The sequence below is a fragment of the Sturnus vulgaris genome, unplaced genomic scaffold (genome assembly GCF_052056855.1).
Source record: "Sturnus vulgaris isolate bStuVul1 unplaced genomic scaffold, bStuVul1.hap1 Scaffold_194, whole genome shotgun sequence".
NCBI classification, from domain to species: Eukaryota; Metazoa; Chordata; class Aves; order Passeriformes; family Sturnidae; genus Sturnus; species Sturnus vulgaris.
In genome coordinates, this window is record NW_028276164.1 from 2,586,708 (window position 1) to 2,592,203 (window position 5,496).

The window sequence follows — 5,496 nt, forward strand, 5'->3', positions numbered from 1 at the left end:
ATATGCATCGTTTGATCATTTTGTTCTTCAACCTTGCTTCTCCTTCCCTTCTCCTGCTGCCCCCAGGCCCAGCACCCACTGCCGGCTCCCTCTTCCCCCCAAACCCACAGCATCCCAGCGCAGGGGCAGCGATGGAGCTGGGGCAGCTCGGGCTGGGGCAGCGCTGGGCTCTCGGCCGCTCCCGCCCGCACTCGCTCCCCACTGCAGCCGCTGCCGCCACCACAGCGCGGGGGGGCCCGGCCTTGGCGCTCCCCCCCTCCCACCTCCCCAAATTCCCCTGCCGGGGGGCGCTGGGGCCCGGGCCGGGCGCAGGTGGCTCCAGGTGGGCAACGCTGGGAGCTGCGGCTCTGCCTGGACACTGCTGCGTCATCACCGCCGCGCGCTCTCATTGGCTCAGCGCTGCCCGAGGGGCGGGGCTGCACCAAGCCGGGACACCCTGCTCCAGGGGGGATGGCCCCAAAACGGGGGACCCCCATGCAAGGAACAACAGCAAAGGGTCTCTACAAACACAGGCTGCGAATCCGCTTGGACACAGGGCCGGGGACGTGGACATAAGGAAGTGACAGCAGAAGCCATCAGGGTCAGAAAATGTTATTAATTGACCACACAGACTGCTGCTCAGCCAAGGTCCTGAGCAATTCATGACTTCCCAGAAGAAGAAGTTTCTACAGCCCCTGAGGGATGAACCCCAGGGCTCAAAGTGGGCCCCATTCACCAGGTGACAAGCTTGAAATGCAGGAATTTTTATTTCCTCATAACTGTGATTGTCATTTACTGGGAAGTGATTTGATGCCTAAAATTGGAATGCAAACTAATACTGAAAAATGTGATACAGTGCCTAGTTCTGTTGTAACTTTTTGGATTATTTTTGGCAAGGCCTATGCTGAAGTGAACCCAGAAATTCAGGCAGCTCCAGGAAAATAGGGAAAATGAGATATGGAGCCTCTCCAAAGTACTTTGAAGCAAACAGGACAAGTGGGATCTAAAAGCAATACCGTATTCCAAGGGAGGGAAGGAAGGGCTTACAGCCTCTGATTGAGTCCCTGAAAAAGCTAGGGCTTTTGGAACCAGGGATCTCTCCCTATAATGCTCCTATGCTGCCAGTCAAGATATCAGATGGAATCAAGAGAATGCTACAGGACCTAAGGAAAATAAATGAGATTGTTCAACCCAGGCACCCCACAGTCTCACATCCTTACACCATCTTCAACCAGGTGCCCTCCTCACACTGCCACCATTCAGTCCTTGATGGCAAAGATGCTTTCTGGGGATGCCCACTTACACAGGATGGTAAACTGGATTTTGCCTTTGAGTGGGAGCAAGAGGTAGAAGGGAAAATGGAAAAGACATGGACGGTCCTTCTGCAGGGATGCAGGGAAGCACCAACCTTATTGGGGCAAGCCTTGCAGAAAATATCACAAGAATTTACCCCACCCCCAGGGATTGGGTTAATGCAGGATGGGGATGACTTGCTGCAATCAGGAGGACAAGAAGTGGCAGAAGAAGCCTCTGGGAAATGGCTGAATGTTCAGGCTAAAAAGCATCTTTGAGTATTTGAAATATAAGAGCAAATGCTGGAGAAAATAGTTAGACATATTTTGACTGAAGGTTTGTGGTTTATAGACCCAGAGAGGGTCTAGAGAATCTCAGAAGTAATCCAGGACTGAAAAGGAGGTGCAAGAATTGTGAGCATTAATAGGAAACTGCAGGACCTGAATTGAGAGTTCTCTGTTCTATCCATAAGATTGTATCACTTTCTGAACCACAAAAGCCTCAATGTTGCGGTATGGACAGAAGAAAAGCAACAAATAAAATGAAAAATAACAGAGAAAATGAAAATTAAAAATAACGAAATGATTGGTGCCCCAGCTATGGCTCTTCCATACTCAGAAAATAAATTTGAATCCTAGGTGTGTTATAAGTACATATTATATTATTGGCTTTTTGAAAATATCAAAATGAATGCTCTCTGTTGGAAAACTTTCCTGTATGAACATAGTTTATTTTAGATCTGCGATTAACACAACTTAGAAATAGTAGTGGTAAATATATTTCTTTGAACTACAACATTTTGATGTGAAAAGCTTTTGTTCATGTAACTAACTCAGAGAATGGTAAAAAAGATAATCAGGAAATTCTTCACATTCATGGATTATGGGACACCAGAACCCCAGGGAGGGAAAAAATAATGATTTACAGGTTGGGGACAGTGATTCTGAATAATGCATGAAGGTCTATGAATATGCAACATGTTGCTGCATTTAGGAAGTGTTTTCTGAGTCAGTGTGTGCCCTTGGCTGAAGGCCAAGCATCCGGCCATTATAACCTTTGGCCAGAGCCAGGGCAGATATTCAATTATCTCCCTTGGAATTGATCTTTGCAATTCCTTACCCTGGGAATTCTCCACCTAGCGCGGGCTGGAGATAAGGGATGGATATTTCAAGCAGTCTGTGGCCAGAATCCTGTCTCTTGTGAAATCTCTGCCACAGGAAGCTGGGCTGGCACAGAGCCTGCCTTGGCACTTTGCTGTTCACAGCATCCACCCAGGACTCTGCCTCTCAATTACACTCACACACTGGGCTGCCTGCGATTCCACTGTTGGAAAGTATACCAAATTTAAAATGTTTTACATTCCATTTTGCTAGTCAGGCTCGGTTTGCCTTTCTCTCAGGAAAGAAATTTTAAAAGGTATTTTTACAGGGATGTTGCACCACTCAAGAGAGATGAGTTTAACATCTCAACAGACTGGGAATAGCCCAAAAAATTCCCACAAAGATAACAACATTCAACAAAACATCAAGGAAACATCAGCAAACATCAAGGAACACCCACCCCAGACACTGGCCCGGCATAGATGGAGACACCTGGTCTGGAAAAGACTGAGAAGGAAATCCAGGAATGTGGATCTAATTAACATCATAGGAGGAGAAATCCAGGTCCAATAGGAAACCAAACACTAAAAACTACACAACCTGGAAGCAATAAACACTAAACCAATGGATTTCATTGTGTTCAGACTGTAAAATTTCAGGAAAAATCTAGTAAAATTCACATCTCATGGAATGATTTTCTCTGCACACCCGGGCTATGTGTGGATGAAATTATTTCTGTTGCACATCCTGACCAGAATCAAGTAATGCCTTAACTCTCTAACACTAAAGATATTGCTGGAGAGTTTTTTATTGTCCCTGCAGTTTCAGTGACAAGATTACACCATGAGAAAAATTGTTCACATTAATCCTACTTTTAGATTGTCAGTTAGGTTTGGGCCAGGGGTGTGACAAGCAATTTTTACTATTAGGAGAAGAGGCAGAAAAGACTTGATTGCATTGGAATATTTTTCTATATATTTGTGGTGGCTCTTAATGACGGCAGAATTTTGGAATGGATCTTTAGAAGCTCACCTTTAAGTTGCATTTTGTAAACTTAGAAGAGTATTAATGGTGAGGCTTTAACGCATAAACTGTTAATAAAAAAGCGTTCAAAAAAATAAAAAAGAAAAATAAAGCAGATTGTGAGGGTGGACATGTGAATCACCTAAAGGCTGCTCTGGAAGAAAATCCTAGTTCCAGGCAGCCAGGAGAGGAGTTTTAGAAATGCAAATTACCATTGCTCTGGAAAAGTGTGGACAATGCCCAAGGGCCTTCTTGCCAGGGGGAGGAATTTCCCTGAGTCCATCTGCCCCTCACCCCCAGCTCTGCCTGCTTGCACAGATGGAATTTGCACAACTAAAGGCAGACCCCATAGTGAGGATATCTGACTGCAACAGAAATTGGTTAAGCTGCAAAGGGAAAAAGAAAACGGAGAATATTGAGCAAATTTCATGAAAAAAAGTGTGTGGGGGGGATCATCCCTCTCTCCAAAGCAATGAGGTGTCTTTGCTAATCCAGAGAAACCAGTTGGGGATCCAACTATTTGATGATTTCATAAGATTAACGTGGTCAATTGATGCAGCCCTGGCTGCAGGGAGCACCCCAAAACTGGAAAAAAGATGAACAGACACCAGAACAAATCCTACACCACCATGGACCAGCCCCTGGGATCCCTAACGAATTCATATCAGGACACAGAAAATCCATCCATAATTTGAGTGGCATAATTATGTTTAAAACTGTCCTTGAAATAATAACCAAGCGGACAGCTCCAGCTCCTGACCTTCCTGCTGACCAAGCCGCTGAAGTGAGGAACGAGACATTTCACCATGGGATGGAATGAGATTATCTACTTAGAGAAGAAGGAGGAGTTTGTGGAAAATTAAATGATGCAAACGGCTGTTTGCAAACAGATGAAAACCGAAAAGTGGTGAAACAGATAGCAAAGGAAATATGAAAATATCTCGCATTCCGGAGAAATAATGGGAATGGGACACGTTTTCGTGGTTCCCTGGCAGACCATGGCTTAAACGAATGCTGCTCCTCCTCTGACGTGCTGCAGCAACTCTCAGCTTTTTACCATGCACGACACCTTGCGCCAAAGAGGATGCAGGAAAAGAGATTGAGTCAATGGAAATTAAAAGTTTGTAAAGGCAATTCTTGAGAAAATGAGAAAAGGAGGGATTGAAAGAAGTAAGATTAATAATGTAGGAGGGGTGCATATTAAGGGCGACATGCAGTAGGTGGATCGGGAAGTCTGAACCTTCCAAGTATCTCAGCCAGTGGGTAAAGGGACAGGGAGACGCAGCCGGGAAAATGAGGATAAAAAGGAGGCTGCGTTTTAGAGACCGCATGGCAAATGCCGCATGGCCTCTCTCTTTGTTCATCAATAAAGTCACTTTTACAGGACTCCTCTGTCTCCTTTGGGCACACAAACCTCTGGCCACGGGAATTGTCCCGCACAGCCCCGGGCACAGGGCAGACACCTCTGTGCCACCCACAGCAACCGGGACGAGCCAGCGCTGCTCCGGCACCGGCTCCTGCCGAGGCCCCAGCGGGAAGGAGACCGCGGGCAGCCGCTCCCGCAGCGCCCTCAGCCCAGCGCCAACACGGGCCGGCACCGGCACAACCAACCCGCCAGAGCCCCCTGTCGCCCCCTCGGCCCGCAGCGAGCCCCGAGCCCCCGCACAACCGAGCGCGGCTCCCACCTGCGCTGGGGCCGCCTCCGAGCTCCGCCGCCGCCTGTGGCTGAGGAATTCGATGGGATGTGTTGCCTTAACCTTTCTGACCACTCCCAGCCCATCTATGCCAGCATTCAAGCCCTCAAAGAAGGTGTGAATAAACTTCGGGTAGATCATGGGTACGACTGGCTGAACTGGCTCTTAGGGCACTGGGGACTCACTGGCTGGGTCAGGAATTTAGTTCAAATAGGTTTGTATGTATTAGGCATCATATTATGCATTGTAGTAGTTATTCCTTGTATTTTACAGTGTGTTAAGGATTTAATTGACAAATCGCTTAAGAGTGTATTTTTAGTTAAAAGAAACGGGGGAGATGTGGATATGGGTAATGCAAATGCAGATTTAATCAGCAAATGCAGCCTGACAACGAGGATGCCTGGCAA